This window comes from Sciurus vulgaris, assembly GCF_902686455.1.
Source record: "Sciurus vulgaris genome assembly, chromosome: 2".
Lineage (NCBI taxonomy): Eukaryota > Metazoa > Chordata > Mammalia > Rodentia > Sciuridae > Sciurus > Sciurus vulgaris.
The window spans coordinates 179,419,442-179,441,190 of NC_136462.1; the positions used below are offsets into that span (position 1 = coordinate 179,419,442).

The following is a 21,749-nucleotide window of genomic DNA, read 5'->3' on the forward strand; positions in this document are numbered from 1 at the left end:
TTATAAATTCATCTTTCTGCTAGGTATGTATATACAGGAAAAACTTAGGATATGTAGGGTTGGGTCGGAGCCGCAGTTTCAGGCACCCCCTGGGGGGCTGGGACCCAGGCCTCCTGGATAAAGGAGGACCAAGGCAGATAAGAAAGTATTTCTGATGTTCTTCAGAATCCGCTCTCAGAGGAAGGAAGAAGAGGTGATTACTGTTAATGCCTCAACTCGGTAGCAGGAAATGCAGGCTGGGGCCAGGCCTCCCTTCCAGAGAGCCCCCCGCCCCCGTTTCAGACTTAATGAGGGACCCTGCTCCCTTCATTCACTTTAAAATGTCCCTGTGGAGGGCCACCGAGTCCCCACCTCCCACCCCTCCCCCGCCCCTGCAAGTGAAAGGAGTTCATTAAGAAGCAGTTTTTCAGGCCCCGAGGATTCCTGCTGCGAATTTCACCAAGGGGCCAGGTTTTCCTAGGTGAAAGGTCTGCCCCTGCACAATCGGAAATGCCAAAGGGTATTTTTTTTAAATAAAACTTTTAATTTTGAGATAATTGTAGATTCATAGTTGTAAGAAATACGATAGGCTTGATAGTATTTTGACCCAGTTTCTCTCGATGCTCCGATTCAACAGTAGCACAGCCAGGATACTGACATCCGCAGTCAAGATTCAGAACATTCCTGTTGAAGCCAGGATCTCACTTAGTGCCCAAGGGCATCTTCACAGAAGGACCAGCTGCAGAGCCTCTTTCTACCAACACCTAGAACAAAAAATACCACTGGACATTTTTACGTTTCTGTGACTGATGTTCTCAATTGTTATCCTCAACATTAGCACCTTAATGATAAATGCACATAAAAAAAATCTAAAAACACAATTGGTTTGGACTCTTGACATCTATGTCACAAAAGTCATTGATAAGGAAAGGCTGGGATTGTTCTAGATGAAAAGAAACTAAAAGGGATGGGGCCGGGAGCATAGCTTAGTGGTAGAGCCTTTGCTGCGCGTGTCTGAAGCCCTGAGTCCAATTTTCAGCACCCGGAAAAAGAAAGAAAGAGAAAAATAAAGCAGATCCAGGTAGGATGTAAAGTCACCAACACGTGGAGCATGGCGAGTGCCCTACTGAGTTTGCTTAGTTTAGAAAATTGACTCTGAATTTGCTGGAAGCCGGGGTGGGGGTTGGGGAGCCGATTCCACTTCCAGTTTTTAATCCTTACACAGGTAAGTTAATGAAAATAATCCTCTATTATGGGGCTTAAAGGAAAGTTGGAATTCTCTGATTTCTGTGTAGAATTTGGTGATGAAATTGCTTGCCTAATTCCCGTCTCAAGAAGTCTTGTCGAGATACATTTTAAAAGTGGAATTCCTGGGCTCAAGTTTAAGTGTTTTTAAAATCCTTTTGTGCCTAACCTCTAAAGGACATTAAAACTGTCACCTCTAGAAATTTGCTTTTTAAAGGGCCCTTGGGCAGTCCCTAGTTTGAGGCGGGGATGATAATGCCTCCACCTTTCGGAAATCTCACCCCTCATTTCAAATTCATAGTAGGAATCACTTTGCCTGAGAAAATGAGGCCCGGGATCTCTATTGTTGGCTTTGTTTTTCTCTTCAGAACAATTATAAAGTGAATGCCTGGCCTGGGCCCCCGCGAAGGCCTGCAATGCATCTCTCTGCTGGGTGCTTGTGAACACAGCCCGGGTGTAACCTGGGACTGGCTACCTGGAGGACTTTCTCTACTGGACTTTTCTCATCATTTGAAAGATGGAGGGGTCAAATCATTCATTCAGGCCCTAGATCTTTACTGAGCACTTACTATGTGCCAGGTCCTGTGCTAGGCGCTGGACACAGTGCAGTGAACAAGACAGCCTGTTGCTCCTCCCCCTGCTGCTCCTAGTCTACTGAGGGAGGCCCACTTTGTGTGAAGAGTCAGTCAAAGACCTTGCAAAGGAGATACATGCTGACTAGCGTGGAGGAAGAAGCCAGATGTGAGCAGGCCTGAGAGATGGGACAGTGGCTCAGCAGACTGAGCTGTTGACTTCCGTCAGGCCCTAGATGATGAACACACAGGGTCCTGGGCACATCATCTCTGCCTCAGCATGTGTTCCAAAGCCCGGCGGGCCCCATCATGCTGTGATTTTGAATTTCATGGAGCGTGGAGGGACAGGGCCTGCCCAAAGAAGATAAGGACGGGTTTGGAAAGGAGGTTTGGACACTTCCCCTCTGTGTTTATCCCCACACAGAGGAGGGGCTGGGGATGTAACTTGGCTCCCTAGGGTTTGATCTCCAGCACTGCAAATAAATGAATATTTAACCAATCAATCAATCCAGAGCAGACAAAGTCTGGACCTGGAGCAAATCTAGGAAGTAAAATCCAGGTAATAGGGAGGGGAGTCAAGGATGGCACTGTGAATTTTGGGGCTCATCGCTGGCTGCACAGTCTGCCTGTCTGAAGGTACTCAGGGAGGACGAGACGCTGGCCCAACGTTCCCTCAGCTGAGTAGCAGAGGTAGCAGAACAGAATCCAGGCTGTTGACCTCTCCTCAGCCATTCTTTTTCCTTTTCAGAGGTCAAGTCTGAACTTCCAAACATAAGGGAGCCCACATCCAGGTGGACTTGCTGGTTTGCCTGTGGGCAGGTGAGAAGATAATGACAGAGCTTCAGGGGACGACCTTTACTGAATTCCCAGCATGGGGTAGAAGTGTGGATGCGGGGAAGTCAACGCTACTGCAGGAGGCGGGGGAGGTAACTCAGCGGTAGAGGCTTGCCCACCGTGGTCAAGGCCCTGAGTCCCATCCCCAGCACCCCCCACCACACACACACACACACACACACACACACACACACACACACAAAGAAAGAAAAAGAAGATCCTGATGAATACTACCTGACCAGATTCTGTGTTCTTGTCTAGCCAGGTACATTTAAATAAAATGGTTCAATGACCATTTGGGGGCTTTAAAAAAGGAGAAAACAACAACAACAACAAAAAAGAGGTTTGGGTGTTCCTGTTGAAAATGAAAGGTGAGGAACCCACTTTGCAAATGAACATGGCCGCTAATGACAGCACAATTAGGACTGAGCACTTCACAATGGGCTCTTTCACATACAAGTGCTGGGCCCCCAGTCACTGGGAAGTCGGCATTACTATTTTTATTATTATTCCAATTAGAGTGGCCAGAGGACTGAGGGCAAGCTCCTTTGCATAGTACCCATGGGGGGGGGGGTCACACGGGGTGGAGGGGGGTGATTCCCGTTGGCAGTCTAGTCTCTGCTCTGCCACCGACCAGTGGTGGCTCTCCGGCAAACGGCCTCCCCTTGTTGAGCCTCAGTTTCTTCAACTGGAAAATGGGGTCGATATCCAACATTGCTTGTAGAGGTGAACTGGGCTCACCTTAGTAGTGGGGAGCCCAAGGCAGACAGAGCTGCCCTCACTGGGAGGAGGCAAGGAGAATGTTCAACTCTGTCCCAGCCAGGAAAGCATTACAGCACATGTTCTCTATTGATAACAATATAGTTTTTATTTAACAAGCACCTTTATGGTGTTTTCCTGAAATGCTGTATCTATATTAACTCGTATAATTCTCATAACAATCCTTTGATGTAGGTAAAATTATTATCTTCATTTTAATGAGGAAGAAATTGAGACACAGAGAAGGTAATGTCTTGTGCTCATAAAAGTACCTGCCCTATATTAAGCACCTATTATGCCCTGTGGTAATCACTTCATAGATATTTTTTAAAACCTGTAGGTGCTCTAAGAGCTGAAAAGATCATAGTATAGTTCAACACAAATGCCTTATTGAACCACAGTGAAGGTGTAAGTTATCAAGGTATTGATTTATTAAGGGCATCTAGGTTGTATGCATGCACACGTGGTGGTTTTTGGTTTTGTCTTTGTACTGGGGATTGAACCCAGGAATGCATTAGCACTGAGCCACATCCCCAGTCTTTAAAAAAAAAAATTTTTTTTTTTTGATTTTGAGGCAGGGTTTTGCTAAATTGCTGAGGCAGGCCTGGAACCTGTGACCCTCCTGCCTTAGACTCTGGAGTTGCAGGCATGTGTCACTGTGCCTGGCTGCAGTAACTCTACTTGCCATAATCTCTAATTTATAGAAGAGTTTCAACACTGGTACAAAAAAGTCATGATTTTTTTTTCTCTCTTGGTGCTGGGGATGGAACCCAGGATCCCAGCTTGCTAGGGAGTCATTGCCTTTATCATTGAGCCGCACCCTCAGTCCAGATCACGGAATTTTTATCTCCTTAATGAACACTGATTACCATCAGGATTACAATGATTGTGATCTGTTGGGATATGCTTTACAGTAAATGCTGCTAGGTGACCCCACACAGCAGCTGCTCCCTCAAAGTCTGGCTTCACAACTGATTCACCTTATTTATGTGCCTTCCTCCTCTGTGCTTCAGTCCCCTTGTCTGGAATGGGGCTCCCAAACATCCCTCCCGTGCCTCCTAGAGAGGTAGCTGCGAGGCTCAAATAGGATGGTAAGTATAACCAATGATCTTTGCAAACTGTGAAGTCCCGTGCCCCGGGGAGGCATCAGGCATGTTTCTTCCACCCGTTCTCCCCATGTTCATGGTCCTTCCCAAATGCCAGGACCAAGACCACCGTCATTCAGATCTTCTACTTGCTCTTCCTGGATTTAGGGGTCTGCATTCCCCAGCAAGCCCCGCCCCTTGACATCTGAGTTGGCATTCTCCTTGGTGGCACAGACCCCTTTGCCAGGTGGCAGATCTTGGCTCAGTGTTCAGAGAGCAGAGGTCCATCGGCCCTCCCCAAAAGCTCCCAAGCTCATAGAGATTTTCTTTCCCACATGCACACTTCCTAGAGGAGGGGACTAACCCAAGGTCCTCTCAAGAGATGTCCTTCTTGCTGGGTGTGATGGTGCGTCTTGTAATCCCAGCAACTCTGGAGGGTAAAGCAGGAGGACTGCAAGGGAGGCCAGTCTGGGCAATTTAGTAAGACTGTCTTAAAATAAAAAATAAAAATGAATGGCCTTGTGTGGCACCAGATGCCTATAACTGCAGCAGCTAGGGAGGCTGAGGCAGGAGGATTGCAAGTTCAAGGCCAGCCTCAGCAACTTAGTGGGGCCCCATGGAACTTAATGAGACCTTGTCCCAAGATAAAAAATAAACAGGGCTGGGGATGTGGTTGTGTGGTTAAGCTCCCCTGAGTTCAAACCCTCACACAGAAACAAAAACAACGATAAAAATGACTATGGATATAGCTCGGTGGTAAAGTACCCCTGAAGTCAATCCCCAGTACCACGACTTTTTTCTTTTTCTTTTCTTTTCTTTTCTTTCTTTCTTTCTTTCTTTTTTAAATACTTTGGCACTGGGGATTGAATCTAGAATGTTCTATCACTAATCTACACAACCAGAATTTTTATTTTTAGACAGGATCTCACTAAATTGCCCACACTGGTCACCATATAATCCTCCTCCCTGAGCCTTTGGTCACTGGATTAGAGGCCGATGCCACCAACCCTGGCTGGAACATACTTTGGGATGTTTGTCCAGAACACCAGGAGTTCTTGCTGTTCTTCCACATGCGGCCCTCCAGGAACAAGGCAGGAGCTAAGCCCATTGCTTCCTAGAGTCTCCTCAGCCTCTCCCTGGGCTCAGGTAAGAACAAATCCAGTAGGTTTAGGAACTTTTGCAACTGCTAAAGTTTTTGCCATATACATATTTAATCACTAACTGGCAAGAAATGTGTGGAGGCCAAGGTGCTAAGGAACAGGATTTGCCTGTAATCCCAGGTACTCTGGAGGCTGAATCAGGAGGATTATAAATTTGAGGCCAGCCCGGGGCAATTTAGTGAAATTCTGTCAAAAAATAGAATTTATAAAAGGGCTGAGCTGGGCATGTACTTCAGTGGTACTTTAGAGCTTACCCTGCATGAGTAAGCCCTGGGTTCAAGCCCCAGACACACACACACACACAGAGCAGGAAGAAAGCTGTTTGTAACTCAGACCTAGAGCCCCAAAGGCAGGAAACCTGTGTTCCTTCATTCATTCAACAAACTTGTATGCAGTTCCTCTTGGTATTGGGGCAGCTCCTTCTCCAGTTATAGAAAGACAGTTTGGACCCATGATAGACAGATGTAGTTCCTGCCTTCTTGGGGTGAACTTTACAGTGTGTGTGTAGACACAGGTAAACCAGAAAACAAGCTCTTAAGTGGAAAAGCAGTGATGGAGACAGGAGGTTTTTCAGTGGGGTAGTCAGGAAGAGCTTCTCCTGAAGGTGACCTTTTGGGTGGGAACTGAGAAGTTTGCCATGCAGTGCTCTGGGAAAAGAATGTCCAGGTGGAACCAACAGCCACCAAAGTCCCCACTACAGGAAAATGCTTGGTGTATTTGAGGAACAGCAAAGAGGAGGAAAGATTGGAATGGAGTCAGAGAGGGGAGAGGGTAGGAGATGCCTGAAGAGGTAGGCAGCATTAGCTCATTACAGGGTTTTGTAGGCTGTCCTGTCAATCATTCGTTCATTTATTCATTTAACACCTGTTTAATTTTGGGACCCGGGATTGAACCCAGGAGTATTTAACCACCAAGCTACATCCCCAGCCCCTTTTATTATTTTATTTTGATACAGGGTCTCACTAAGTTACTTAGGGCCTCACTAAATTGCTGAGGCTGGCCTTGAGCTTGCAATCCTCCTGCTTCAGCCACAGGAGTCCCTGGGATTACAGGCATGTGCCACCATGTCCGGAATAACGCATATTTATTGAGCATCTACTTCGATCCTGTCCTCAGTCTAATATGTGAAGACACACAATCAGCAGATAAAGGAAATACACAAATCCAACTACTAGGAACGATAAACATTAGGAAGGATCGTTTTCACGTAATATAACGCCCATTTAACGGCAGAGGCCACCAAGAACTGCTCATGGGGTCGGGCTTCTCCCTCAGGGAGAGGATGTGTGCAGCGCCTGGGAACCCAGGCAGCCAGAGACCTGATGGCCCTTTCTCTCCACTCCCCTCCTGCCCCTCCCCTCAAGATGGCTGACAAAGGCCTGCTTGGGTGGAAAGGAGGAAGGGCTAGTTAGAGGGTCCACAGCGGCGTGACCTGCAGAGGCATGGCAGCGCCCAAGGAGCATTGCCCCTGGAGGTGCCCCTGGGCGTGAAGCGGAGACTGCTTGCTGTGTGTGACTCCAGCGGGGGCCTTTCCCTCTCTGGGCCGCGCATCCAGAACTGTCCGGGTGTCTCTCTGGCCGGGGTGGGTGGGGCTGGCTAAGGCGCCCTGGAGGAGGATCAGGGATATCTGCAGCCCCCTTCGGGCTCGTTATCCCCGTCGGTGGTTTAACAGGCCCTTGGGGACGAGAGGCGGCGCCCGTGGAGGAGGGGCGGAGGGAGGCTCCCGGAGTGATTTCAAATTTCCCTCGTCCGCTCCCCCCCGCGCCGCGGCCGGGCTCTGAGTGGCTGCGGCGGGGGCGGCCCCGGGCGGGGGCGGGGCGAGGGCCGGGCCGGGGCTACAAGGGGAGTCGGCGCCGCCCCCTGCCCACCCTCCGCCGCAGCCCGGTCCGGCCCGCGCCGCTCCCTCGCAGCTGCTGTCCCCGGCCCGGCCGCCGCAGCCCGCGTGGACGCTCCGCTCCGGGCGCCCCCCGACGACCGCACCAGCCCACTGGCGGGCGGGCGAGCGGGCGGCCGCGCCCGGCCGGCAGCGCTGGGGTTAAGTGGCCCAAGTAAACGTAGCTCGGCGATCGGCGCCGGAGATTCGCTAGCCGAGCACCCTGCGCGGCCGCCCGCCGGCCTCCCGCCCGCCGGTCCCGACCCGCGGCGCGACCACCGAGCCGTGCCCGAGCCAGCCCCGCGGCAGGTGAGCGCCCTGCGGCCCCGGAGGCTGGCGGCCCCGCGCGCGGAGAGCTGGTGGGAGGGAGCGCGGGGCTCGGGGGCGGCGAGGGGACTCCCGGGGCCGCCTGGGGAGGGGTCCCCTCTGTCCGCGGACCTGGCTCTCGGGGTGGGGCGCGGGGAAGGGTCCCCTGCTCTGCGCGGGGTGGTGTGCGAAGCGGGGAGGGGGCGGAGGCGTGCCTTACCAGCACCGGGACACGCGTAGAGGGCTACCCTGGGCACCCGGAGACTCGGGAGAGAGGTTCGACCCCAAGGAGGCTGCAGCCTCCCTGGGGTCTAGAATGGGAGAGAGGAGGTGTCCTCCCCGGGAGTGGAGCCAGAGGGGAGTTTACCCAGGGGGGAGGTGTCCTTACCTGGACTCCGCCTCAGGGGAGCCCCCTTCGGAGTCTGCAAAGGAAGAGATCGAGGACCGAGTCCTGTGGTAGAGGTGGGCGTCGGTCCCTGGCTGGCAGTGGGCATTCTGGAGAGGGGCCGTCCAGTCGCAGTAAGGGGCAGGGTAGTACTTGTGGGTGCAGGCACGCAGGTGGGTCACGATGTCCTCTCGGGTTCCCGAGTCAGAGGGGCGTCCTCCGCGGTCCTCCCGAGCTCAGCCACCTCGGGCGATGCGCAGCCGCCGGGACGCAATCGGGAGGGACTGCGCGCTCCCCGCGCACACCTGGGCCGGGAGCAGCCGCGGGGGGCGGTGCCTCCTGCTGCGCCGCCTGCCCTAGGGGCTCACTTTCCATTCTTAGGCTTCTTCCGGGGTGAGTCTGGCCCCTCTCCCCAAACTCACACACTGAGGCCTCAACTTCCACCACTCAAGGAGAAAATCTGCGTGCCCGTGGGGTGGTTTGGGGTCGGTTATTGACCCGCTTCTGTTCTACGGGAGAAAGTGGAAGCATGCAAAAAGCAGAGACTGAGCACGGTAGAAAGTTACCGTTGAGCGCAGGCTTTCGCGCTGGAGCCTCACCTGCGGCCGGAGTCCGGGGCCCTCAGCCTTCATCGTGGTCCCCTGGGCTGGGAGAGAGGGTTGCCGAGACCCTGCGCCTTCTCCACCTCCCATCCCCACAGGCTGAGGGATGTATGAATTAAAGGGAATTGAGCGCCGAGGACGAACTTGTAACTGCCCTCTGAGTTCAGGATGTCCTGGGTTTGGGCAGACTCACTCAGGGGTCCCAGGACGCTGACCTTCCTCTGCCCTTCAGGCTTTCTGTGGGTGCTTATTTTGGTCCTTGGGAGCCCTGGTGGCAGACTTGAGTTTTATCCCCCCAGTGTTGAAGTTTTACATATTTCTTTTATTTCCAGTTTGAATACCAGGGTCCCTTTCTGCTAGGAAAGGGTCCTACCACTGAGGTATACCCCCAGACATGATACCTGTTGTAAGATTGGCATATAGTAAGCACTCAATAAATGTTTGCAATTCCTGGCATCATTAACTAGCATAGGGCCTAAGCAGGCTGCCGCTTCCCCCCCCTCCCCCCCCCCCCCCCCCCCCCGTTAGGCAAGCATAGGTCCTGAGCACGTGTTTAGATTTTGTTTCATTCAGCAAGTCCAACACCCTCTCTGTGCCTTACCTCTTTTATCTGTGAAACAGTAACACTCCAGTCTCAGACTGTGTGATGAAGAAGCTGGTGTCATGCATAATTTAACCTCTAATGTGCCAATTTCCTCCAAGGTTTAGGTGTGACATCCTTGGAAAAAGTCAGTACCTTAGGATCAGCACATGAACCAGTAACTCCTCTTTAGTTGGCAAGATTGGGGAATTGGGGATGGAGGGAGGTACCCCTTGCCAGCCTCCTTTTCCTGCCTTCCTGGAGGTGCCTCTGTGCCTCTCAGCCATGCAAGCTTTTCCAAATCATTGTCCAGGACTAGGGAGTTGGCAGGAAGGCTTGCCTTTGTTCCCCTTTGAAAGAGCCTGGTTTTTTATGAGTTGGGACCCTTTTAAACTCCGCCCCCTCCCAAGCTTGGGGCCGACTTGAAGGTGTAATTGCGGAGCCCATGATATCTTTACCTTATCCCACTGGGTAGGGAGGGCTGAGACAAAGGAACCAGGGTTGGGGGCCAGCCACATCCTCTAAAGCCATAGCATAGCCTCCACCCTTTGCAAAGGATGGGGGAGGGTATTGGGAGCTGGGTGCTGGTGAGAGGAGGGGCAAGGGAGACAGGGTGGGGAAGGCTGCTTCCTTCTCTTCCTGCAGCCACGTGGGGCCTGTGACACAGAAGCCTGTCACCCTCATTACTACAGCCTCATTACTGCTTCAGTGGAGGCTTGACAAGTTCTTCCAGGAAACTTACCTGTCCCTGACCAGCTCCCAGGCTGGCCACACCACATCAGTTGCAGACACCTTTATAATCCAGTGTCACCTGAGGTAGTCCTTGCTAAATCTGGGTGCTATACTGTGGGCAGAGCTTCTTGCTCCCTGGTCCTTCCCAGGTACCGGCACTCAGCACAAGCATGATTTTCTATTGAGTGAAGTTTTGTTTTTAAGTTTTTAAGTTTGTTGTGAATTCATGGTGGTTTCTGGTTCTGTGCTGAAGTGTGGAATTCTTCATTTCTTTTGCAGGCCGCTCTTCCTTTGTAAGGAGACTGAACAGACTTGCTTTGTGTGGGGGGACTGATGCTCTCATGGGGTGCCTTTTACAGGTGGTGGAACTGAGGATGTGGGGAATCCAGTTGCTTCTACATCATGGTGATGACCACTTACACCTACCCCCATTGAGGAAAGGTTTTGTCCTTTTTTTTTTGCGGTGCTGGGGACTGAACCCAGGGCCTTGTGCTTGCAAGGCAACCACTCTGCCAACTGAGCTATCTCCCCAGTCCCAGGTTTTGTCTTTTCAGAGGGCTAGAAGCCTAATGCAGATGTGCAGATGCTCCCATGAGTCTGGCTCTGACTGGAGAAAGTGGTCTGGTAAATGCAGAGGGATCCCCACAAACAGCTGTGAATTACCTTTCATGAGAGCCCTTCCCATCTGGGAAGCAGTACAAATTCACCCCTATCCAGCATGATGACTTGGAGGATTACGTGGAATTAAAGGGTCTTTTAGCTTAGACCCCCCCCCAAAAAAAAAAATAGTGGGGATTGAAGCCAGGGACTGAGCTGACCACCGGCCCCTTTTTTGTTTTCAAATAGTCTTAGAAAGTTGTTGAAGCTTTACCTACAACTTGGTGATCTCCTGCCTCAGCCTCCTGAGGAGCTAGGATTACAGGTGTGTGCCACCAGGCCCAGCTTAGCTTAGTTTTAGCTGCTCATTCACTAAATTAGTTGGGGGGAGGCCCTATGTATTGTTTAAAACCCATTGTCTGAGCAGAAGGTGCATACTGAGGGTTCAATAAATGTTGTGGGACTTGGTGGTAGAGAGCACTTGGCTAATGTGTATGGGTAGGCTCTGAATTCATTACCTGTCCCTCCACCTGCTCACTGCCTCCTGATCGAAAAACACCTCATTTTGTTCTTTTGTGCTGTTTACTGGTGCTGGGAATTAAACCAGAATCTTGAGCATACTAGGCAAGAGTTCTACCTCAGTTACGCCCACCACTCCTGCATATGAATAAAAATCACTTTCAGTCTTCAGATGTGTGGACGAGGCCTATCATCTCACCATCCTATGGTGAAAAATGTAGCTAGGACCCAGGTAAGCCTTTCCTAAACAAAGGGACATGATGTGAGCAATGCAGAGTGGCAAGGGACTTAATCTCCATTGGAAAAGTTCTTAAGAGGGCCCTGCAGTCACTGTTGGGTCTGGCTTAAGGGCAGACAGGCCACTTTTAGAGGGAAGAGAGATTTAGTTAACAACCCTGGCTTCATTCACTCTCACCTGTTTGGCTCGCCTGGCCAAATCTATCTTCTCAGATTTTTTTCATTCATTCAAACAGGATGGGCTATGACCTCCTGCAGACAACTCTCCCTCCCTCCCTCCCTGCCTCCCTCCCTCCCTCTCTCTCCACCTCCCTTTCTCCCCTGTTTTTTTTTTTTTTTTTTAATAGTACTAAGAATTGAACACAGAAATACTCTGCTACTGAGCTACATCCCCAGCCCTTTTCAGTTTTATTATACAATTTTGAGACAGGGTCTCCCTAAAAGCTGGAGAGACTTTCAATCATGTGTCAGTCTCCCTAGTCACTGGGATTACCGGCGTGTACCAATGATCCCCAGCTCTCTGCTTTTTAGTTTTGCTACTCAAGGATCAAAACTAAATTTTCTATAAAATTGTCTTTTACAACCTTTGAAATTTGGGAGAGTAGTAGCCTTTGGGATTGAGTAGGAAATTAGAAATACAGTTCTCACAAATGACAACTGGGTATGCTGGCACACACCTGTAATCCCAGCAACTGAGAGGCTGAGGCAGGAGGATTGCAAGTTAGAGGCCAACCTTAGCAACTTAGCAAGGTCCTAGGCAATGGAGCAAGATCCTGTCTCAAAAATAAGGCTGGGGATGTGGTTTAGTTAAGTGCCCTTGAGTTCAATCCCTGGTACAAAAAAAAAAAAAAAAAAAAAAAAGAGTTGACGGGTAGAAGTCAGTGAGAAAGGGAGGAAAACAGTGTTTCTTTTTTGGGAGAGGTGAGAGGTTGATGCTGACCAGGTGTTTGTCTGAGATGGGTTGAGATTTCCCATCTCAAGTTTGGGAGAATAATAAATAAGCCTTGGCGGTTTGGAGGTATAGCTGCCTTACATGTTGCAGAGGAGAAATTCCTTGATACCATTTCCCTGGAGATTCTGTGCTCACTTCTTTCCTTGATACCATTTCCCTGGAGATTCTGTGCTCACTTTCTGTAATGCTTTTTAATGGGGGGTGGTTTGAACCCAGGAATTCTTAGAATTAAGCCACATCCCCAGCACTTTTTAAAAATATTTAGAGACAGGGTCTCACTAAATTGCTGAGACTGGCTTTGATCCTCCTGCCTCAGCCTCCGGGATTACAGGGGTGCAGCACCACCACACCTGTTGTGGTTGAATCTCCTGGCCTGATAGATTTCTGGGAACTTTGACCTTACATTGTACTTTCTGGTGATAGCCTAAGCTTCTAACTCCTCTATTTGAACTTGTCTCTACAAATTGCATTTTTTCCCCAGTCCTGGGAATGGAACCCAGGGCCTCCCACATGGTTTGTAGGTGCTCTGCTGCTGAGCTACCTCCCAGCACTCTGCATCCATTTTTATGTGTGTGCTACTGGGTGGTGAATCCAAGGCCTCTTGCATGCTAGGCAGGTACTCTACCACCAACCCACATCCCCACTCTTTTTAAAATTATCTTTTACGCAGGATCTTGCTAAATTTCCCAGGCTGTCCTCTAACTTGTGATGTTCCTTCCTGCCTTAGCCCCACCCTCAAGTCCCTGGGATTTTAGGGGTGTGCCATTTCACACTTGACTCCATTGTTTTTTAAATTGGTTGGTTTTTTTTTAATTGTTTTAAAAATTTTTTTAGTTGTCAATGTACCTTTAATTATATGTGGTGCTGAGGATCAAACCCAGTGCTAGGCAAGTGTTCTACCGAGCCACAACCTCAGCCCCTGCCTCATGGTTTTGAGTATATGATTTTGTTTTCATTTTTATCGTGTGTTTGCTGGTATTTGGGCCAGCACTACTACTACTGAGCTACACTCCAGTCCTGTTTTCGTTTTTGTTTTTTGTTTTTTTTTTTGGAGGGGTAGTAAGGATTAAACCCAGAAGCCATTTAGTCACTGGGCTTCATCTGCAGCCCTTTTTATTTTATTTATTTATTTATTTTTGCTGGGCTGGGGAGATAGCTCAGCTGGTAGAGTGCTTGCCTTGCAAGCACAAGGCCCTGAGTTCGATCCCCTGTACAGTAAAAATAAATTTTTTTTTTTTTTTTTTTTTGCAGTACTGGGGATTGAACTCAGGGCCTTCTGCTTGCAAGGCAAGCACTACCAGCTGAGCTATCTCATCTCCTCAGCCCTCCTTTTTATTTTTTATTTTGAGACAAGGTCTCACCAAGTTGCTTATGGCCTCAATAAGTCGCTGAGGCCGGCCTTGATTTGCAGACTTCCTGCTGCAGCCTCCCAGATGGCTGGGATTATAGGACATGCCACCAAGCCGGGCCTGTTTTTATCTTTAATGTTAATTTTTTGAATATTTACTCTGAGAAGTTCCATCAATGTCTGGGACTTAGAAGATGATGAATTTGGGTTGAGGATCTAGCTCACTGGTAGACTGGCATGGAGGTGGCCCTGGGTTCCAATCGTAGCACCACCCCAAACAAAGCACAGAAATAACATTCAGGGTGAACATTTTTGTGGGGCAGTGAATGGAACTTGTTTTTGGATTTCCTGATAAAAGTTCCAGAGCTAGGGATCTTCCAGTGCCCTTAGAGGTCGTAGCCTGGCGTCCTTCCCTCCCCTAGACCCAACCCTCTCCTGCTCTTTCCCAGGGTGCAGCCTGGGTGTAGGTTGTCTGCAGAACAGTCTGGGGAAGGGCACTGAGAGGGGAGGGGGAGGAGGCCTGACCTTTTCCATCCCTCCACGCAGCCCCACCTGAGGAAAGTTGCAGCAGATCAGCTGCCTCCTGGTGCAGGAGCCCTTGACACAAGCTGGGGCTGCAAGCTAGGCTTTCACTACCCCCCCAATTCTGCCTCCAGACAGAACCTTGCTTGGGCTGCATTGCTAGCAGTGTCCCTGGTCTCCGGCCTCCCTGCATGTGGACTGTGTGACACCGAAAACTATAACTGTAGGCATTGTCTTGTGAGCAGCCACGAAGCTGCAGCACTTGACTCCGAGAAGACCCTGAAGGTGAGCAGAAGGGACCCAGCTCACCAGGTTCCTCTGGTAGTGTGTGCTGAGCTGTGAACATGGCGTGGAGTTTAGAGTAACTGGACAGTATTGAGTATGATAGTTATTGTGACCTGAGACCAGAGGATCTCATTGAAATATTCTAGCAAATGCCTTTTTTTTTTTTTTTTTTTTGGCACAAGGGACTGAACCCAGGGGCACTTAGTCACTGAGCCATATCCCCAGCCCTCTTTTTTTACAGGGCCTCACTCAGCAGGCTGGCCTCAACCTTTGCAATCCTCCTGCCTCAGCCTCCTGAGGCCCTGGGATTACAGGTCTTATGCCTTTCTAAGACCTCTGCCTCCCCCTGGCTGGAATCCACTGAACTGGCAGGACACAGGGAGTGTGGCCTACTGTGCTCCTGAGCAGGTTAGTGCCAATGACAGGGTTCAGGCCTGATTGACGGCTATGTTGAGGTGGGCAGATCTGAACCCCTCCCCAGGGAGTTTGGCCAATTTTTTTATTAAAGTACATTATGTGAGATGCCATGGGCTCCTTTGTGAGCTGATTGTGTAAACCTCTCACTCATCTGTAGGCCTTTATTCTGTTTTTTCTTTCTCTCTTTGATCTTTTTTGTCCAGTTTTTCTCTTCGTATTGTGGAACGTTTGTCTTTCAGTGCTTAATGCACAGGACCTTGCTGGTTATGGTGGGAAAAAAATGAAAAAAACTAGAAATGTCGTCTAAATGTATCTGTTTGAAGGCTGCACTCCCTAGGAAAGAAATCTAAATCCCTGAAGAGGTAACTAAAAAATGAAGGCAGGAATGAGCACCTGTAATCCTAGCAGAGGCAGGGGGTTATCAAGTTTGAGGCCAGCCGGGGTGACTCTGCGAGACCCTCAGGAGCTTACCAAGACCCTGTCTCAAAACAACAAATAGAAAGGACTGGGGATGTAGCTCAAGTGTAGTGTGCCCTTGGGTCCTGTCTCCCAGAGGGTTCTGTCCCCAGTAAGGCTTTAAGGAAGGCTTAAAGGCAAAATTCAAGCTGTGATAAGGTTGGCCGGCTTGGGAGCATTTACTCTCCAGCTAGAGTGACCCATTGCCTAGCAGGCCTGAGGCCCTGGGTTCCATCCCCAGCACTGCAGAAGACAGTGGCCAGGAGCCAGATGGGGCGGCACATGCCTGGAGTCCCATCTAGAGGAAGGTCACTTTAGTCCAGAGTAGCATGAGCAGCATAGCAATACCTCATCTAACAAAGGAGGTGCAGGGCCTGAGCCTAGGAAGGTGAGGAGCTGACACAAGGCACTCCCATGGGGAAGAATATTAGATTCCTACCTCAAGCCGGATACAAATAATTAGGTTGATTATTCAAAGGGGAAAAAGAGCCTTAGTTTTCTGATCATGAGAGTGGGCTTAGTCGCCCTCCTGAGCCATGAGTTTTTATAGTAAGAAAAAGTGACCAGAAGAACATGGCCTGCTGCCTCCAGCAAATGGGTTGTATCATGCAGCTTTCTTTTTCTAAACCTGGCCTCTTTTTAACAGTAACTACCTCACTTTGCCCTCTCGGTAGCTTTCCGCAGAGGCTGCGTGGAATTCAGTTGATCTCCATCGGCTCCTTTTCCAGGGTGTGTGGTGTTGGGGATTGCACCCATGGTGTTCTTTCACTAAGCTACATTCTCAGCTTTTATATATATTTTTTGTTAATTTTTTTGGGGGTACTGGCGATTGAACTCAAGCACTTAACCACTGAGCCATAGCCCAAGCCCCATTTCATGTTTTATTTAGAGACAGGGTCTCACTGAGTTGCTTAGTGCCTCACCATTGCTGAGGCTGGCTTCCATCCTTCTGCATCAGCTTCCTGAGTGGGATTACAGGTGTGTGCCATCGTTCCTGGCTATATTTATTTTTTTGAGATAGGGTCACCCCAAGTTGCTGAGGCTGACCTCAGTTTTGTGATCCTCCTGCCTCGGCCTCCCCAGTCACTGGGATTACTGGTGTGCACACCACCACATCCACCTCTCCTGTTTTCTCTGTAGTACTGTGGATTGGACCCAGGGGTGCTTTGACAACTGATCTACATCCACAGCCCCTTTTATTTTGAGACTGGATCTTGTTACATTGCTTTGCTGAGTGACTGAACTTTGCCTCCAACTTGCGATTTGCTGTCTTGCTTTAGCCTCCTGCCTTTTGGGGAATACAGGTATGTGCTCCTTTCCTTGGTGCCAGTCCCCTACTGACAACCATTTGTTTGCAGCCTTCGCTGGGAGAAGCAGGACTCTGGGGGACCTTGGTGGGAGCTTTAGGCAGGGTGGATCACCAGAAGCGCAGAAACCGGTGTGTCAGCATAGGGATGCTTGGCAGTGGGCGGGGTCAAGATCGCCCTCACGGGCTGCTTCACGGCATGTCTGTTTCAGTGACTTGAGTTAAAGCAAAGCATTTTTAGCTCTAGCAATGGGTACATCATACTGTGAATTCAGAGGCCTAGGGTTGTCCTTCCAGGAAATCCGCCTCCTTGATATTAGTCCAGGGGAAGCAAGGCAGAGTCCTTGGCTCTGGTATGGCAAAGATTAGATGGCTAGAGGAGTGGACATAGCAGCAGTAAAAAGTTTCAGTTACCGTAGCTTTCCAGTCTGTTCTTTGGATTATGTTTTCCTGTGAATTACCTAAGAGGTAATAGAATGGCACTTTACTCAAAGCAGTGACAGCATTCGGTGCCCTGCTATTCTGTACCGTGTCACGGGGAGCATCCTCAGCCAAATGTTGGACAAAGGGTTTCCCAAATTCTTTGGGGAAGTCCAGTGACCATGCTGAGGCCTGCCTCTTGCTATAGCATGATGGGGTGCTGAGATCATGCCTTAGAGGCACTGAGCTGTCCCCACACCTCCTGTGGCCTGGAGGGGGAAGCCATGCTGCTTTTGCAAATGTTTGGTGTGGGGGGACCTTGAGCCCAGGGCCTCTCAGGTGCTGGACCACTGAGCTGCACCAAGAGCTGCTTCTCATCCCTGTGAGGCGGAGCTGGGGAGGACAGCACGAGGGGAAAGTGTCATCCCCAGGTTGTAGCATGGTATCAGCAGTAACTGTTCCTAGCCCTGGGTGGCAGTCCTCTCATTTCACAGACAAAACTGGGGTTTGAGATAAACATTCTACTTGTAAGGCTGACCTTTCCTGGAGTTTTGGGGAGATTCCTCATCAGGCAAAAGACCTGACCTGAGAGCTGGGGCTGTCCTGCCAGCCTGCTGCGTGGCCTTTTGGGTCCCTGCCCTTGGATGTGTCCTGCCTGCTGCCACACTCCTGCCTCTGCCTGTCACCTGGGCTCAGGTTGGGTGCCTTTAAGGCTGGTATCAGGTCCCTTTCACAGAGGGACCCCTGTGAACTGGGGCAAAGCTTCCTCAGAGCTGCAGTTTACTCATTTGTCAAGTCGGGAGCTTGACCTCTTGCACAGTGAGGTCCAGCTCACCTGTTTTCTTGGAATCGTGGGCAGAGAAAACAGCTAAGAAAAACTCTGCAGTCAGATCTCCCTTGCACAGGCGTGCAGGCCAAGGGATTTTTGAGGTAGGGGTGTGGGTCCTCTCACCCTCCTGAATTTGACTTTCCTTTGCCCTGGGGGGCTGGAGGTGAGGCAGAGACACCCAATGGCCCCCTGCCACCCACTTCCCCATCACGCTCACTCACCCCCTCCATCCTGCACCATGAAGCTTAATTAATGCAATTAAGATTTACAAGGTGCTATGAACTAGCTCTGCAGCAGTGCCAGCCCCGCCCGGAGGGAATGAGTGACATCAGTTCTCAGCTTTATTTTGCTGGGTTGGAGGGGGCGTCCCTAGGCTCTTGAGGCTAATTGGGGGAGCCACTTAACCCCCCGGTCTGCCACATTACATTTGAGCATGTCTGACCTGGTCCAACGCTGCTGCCCACCGCTGAATCACATGCTGGACCCCAGCCTCTGGGAAAGGGGCAAAGTTCACCCCTGCGCAGAGGTCAGGCAGCCTCCTCCTGTGAAAGGAAACACTCAGCAGCTGGGATGGTTGCCCCAGCACTCATCCCGGTCATCATTCCTGTCTGCCTTGTGTCACGGTGCAGTGGTTAGGCCAGGGCCTGGGGCTGCCCGGGCATGAGACTTGGCTCTGCCACTTTGCAGGGTGACTTAATGCATCTGAAACCTGTTGAAAGCAGTTTGACAGTGGACCCTGCTTTGGGAGAGGGTGGGGGTGAAAGGATGTTTGTACTGTGTTCCACCTCCAGCTGGGTCCCCTGGGATCTCCTGACCATTGCCCATGTGACAGTGGCACGGTGGCACAGCACATTCCTACAGCCAGCAGGTCTGCCACTCTGGAAATTCCTTGGAGATACCACCGCCTTCCAGGAGAGTATAATTGTCAGTCTGTTCTCCAGCTCGGGGAGAGCATAGCAGATAAAGCAGCTGACATGTGATGGGGGTCAGGCAAGTTATCTAGGAAATACCAACCTGGAGTTGCTAGAAGCCAAGCTGAGGGACTAGGGAAGAGACAGCCATTTGCATCCAGCATTAGATAACAAATGCTGCATCTTTTCTTTCGGTACTGGTGTGGAACCAGGGGCACGAATCACCAAGCCACATCCTGGCTTTTTTTTTTTTTTGGAGACAGGGTCTCCCTAAGTTGCCAAGGCTGGCCTTGAAATTGCAATCCTCTTGCTACAGCCTCCTGAGTGGCTGAGGAGCTGAGGATATAGGCATGTGCCTCCATCCCTGGCACAAGTGCTTTGTTTTGGGAGCTGGTTACTGGGGATTGAACTCTGGCACTGAGTCACAACCCCAGCCCTTTTTATTTTTTATATTGAGACAGGATCTTGCTACAATGCTGAGTGCCTTTCTAAACTGCTGAAGCTGCTGAGGCCTTGAGATCCTCCTACTTCAGCCTCCCGAGTTGCTGGGATTACAGGCATGTGCCACAACACCCAGCTAGCTCACCCATGCTATTTCTGATGCTCATTTCTGCTTCCCTTTTACTAAGTCTATTTTATCAAATTTGTACGTTCTTATTTAACTTCCATGGACATTGATCAACTATGTCTGACTTCCTTCTGCAAGGCTAGAGGTTGAACCTAGAATTTCATGATTAAGACCAAACTCTGCCACTTAGCTGCACCCCTGCCATATGTTGACTAATCTGTGCCTCAGTTTCCCCATATGCATAATAGGGATAATACCTCCACAGGTATTGTTAAGGATTAAATGAACTAACAGGGATAGAGTTAATACAAACAGCACAGACTAGCCTGATACATACATGGTGCTGAAAATATTTAAATCACCAGATGAGAACCTTTATTTATTATCTGTCTCCATTTGGGGAAGGACCAGATTACTTTTGGAGGACAGGCCCTGGGAGAACCTTTTCTGGCATGATTTGAAGTCTGAGATGGGGGTAGTTTCCCAGGCTGCAGGGACAGGGGCAGCTGTAATACACCTGGAGAAGGCGGAAGGGTTAGAAGAACTGAGCTGGGGTTTTTTTGGGGGCATGTGTGTGTATGTGGGCGCACAGGCATGAACCCAGGTGCCCTGTGCCTCAAAACTATCCCCTTTTAGTTTTTGTATTTCAGACAGGGCCTGGAAATTGCTTTTGTGATCTTCCCCTTTAGCCTCCAGAGTCCCTGGGGTTACAGGCATGTGCCAGGGTGCCCAGCTGAGAGGGGCATATTTTAATGATGGGTGCAGGTTCTGGAAGCTGGTGTGGCTGTCTGTGTGCACAGTTGTGGCTGTGAGGCACTGAGGGTGTGGATTCCATCACAAAGCCAGGGTGATGATAAAAGTACAGAGAAGGAATTTGTAATGAGGTCCCGTTGACTTATGCAATGGGGAGGGGCCACATCTTTACCTGCCCAGCTCACCCTTGGGCACCAAAGTAATGAAGGCAGTTGTAGCAGATTGACTTACCCCAATCTTTGTCCAGTAGGCATGGATGTGGATCTAGAGGCCAAGATTTTTCCAGACTGCTGCGATCTGACTCTGAGAAGTGTTTCCCACATTTCAAGCATGTTGGCAGGCAAGTGGGCCCTGCTAGTGCCTTGCAGGGAAGCCTAAGGAACTTAATCAGCTCTGGGCTTCAGGGTGCACCTCAGTCTAAGAAGAGGACACACGACTTATTCTTGTTGAGTCAGGGGCTGTCTGAGGGACTGAGGGACCCTGGGCCCTAAATATGAAGTCTCGTCCTTCAGTTGAAGCCTCTGACAGCCACCAGCTCCTGCCTGCAGCCTCTGTGTTCTCCCATGTCCCCAGAGAGCTCCTTGAAGCGGTAGATGAGTCCACTCACCAGCCAGGCCATACAACTAAAGTTTACTTAGTTCACTGATGTGGCCTGAGGTGAAACTTTAAATTAATTATTACTCCAAACTACATTCCAGCAACTTTCCTGAGATTCCTGTTAATTGGTCTCGATGGAACTGGCCATAGGTCAGCCAGCCTGTTCTTCCAGGTCAGGGTGGGGGAGAAGGCCTGAGAAGCAGCAGGTGGGTCTGGGTCCAGCATGCTCTGGGATGGGAAGGGGAAGAGATTCTCTGTGTGGGGGAAAGCCACAGCCCATGAACAGAGGCACTTACACATTTGGACTATGCAGGGCAAAGAGCCCAAGTGTTGTGCTTTAGTTCATCTCTAATCAGAACAGTGCTTGTCCAACCTACTTATTACCCAGGGATCTTGGTCAAGTCTACTTAAAATCCCGATAAGCAGGTGTAGGACTGTCTTAATATTCCTTGGTTGTGAAAGGTTAACCAGGTAATGCCAATGCAGCTGGATCAACTGCATGCTTCCTGGGCCACCTGGGGGGAATAGGAGAGTCTAGTTGTGCTGAGTCCATGCTGGGGAATGGGCAGGTCTAAAGGATGGAATTTATGCAAATCCACCCAGAGATACCACAGGCCTCTTCAAACAGACTCTCACAGCGCCCCCTGGTGGAAGTGGGGTCAATATACCCCGCCGATAGGCGTTATTTCTAGAAGGTACCCTGGGAGGGAGAGCGTGGGTTATCAGGGAGGGCCTGGTGAGGCTCAGAAGAGACTGATAAATAGCAGCTTATCTGGTCGCTTTTCCAAGGCAGGTTTCCAGGAAAGAAGCAAATGGTACAAACAGCTTCTGGAGCTGTTTGAAACAAGAATCAGAGCCTTGCTCTGACCCTAGGCTTTATAATTTTTAACGTTTACTTATAGTTCATTTTTGTAGTGTTG

At 50.2% G+C, this 21,749-nt stretch overlaps 1 protein-coding gene and 1 long non-coding RNA gene across 6 annotated transcripts in view; one reads left to right on the forward strand and one right to left on the reverse strand.

The window, feature by feature from the left end:
* Nucleotides 1-510: 510 nt before the first annotated feature.
* On the reverse strand, nt 511-20,877 carry LOC306654613. 3 transcript variants are annotated; one of them, XR_013761990.1, is made up of 4 exons: nt 20,464-20,877; nt 9,402-9,536; nt 8,202-8,899; nt 511-743 (listed from the first exon to the last, which is right to left on the reverse strand). It is a non-coding gene; the product is annotated as an uncharacterized lncRNA (long non-coding RNA). The 3 variants fall into 3 exon arrangements; XR_013761991.1 differs by having other exon boundaries at nt 9,402-9,518; nt 20,464-20,876; XR_013761992.1 differs by lacking the exon at nt 20,464-20,877 and having other exon boundaries at nt 9,402-10,555.
* DNMT3B (DNA methyltransferase 3 beta) overlaps nt 7,520-21,749 on the forward strand; it is a 39,041-nt gene continuing 24,811 nt past the window's right edge. The window contains exons 1-2 of one of the 3 annotated variants that reach the window (XM_079128169.1): nt 7,520-7,816; nt 16,586-16,749. The gene's annotated coding sequence lies outside the window, so the exon portion shown is untranslated. Of the gene's footprint in view, nt 7,817-15,970; nt 16,750-21,749 lie in introns of those variants that run through there. The other 2 variants (XM_079128167.1, XM_079128168.1) reach the window with 2 other exon arrangements.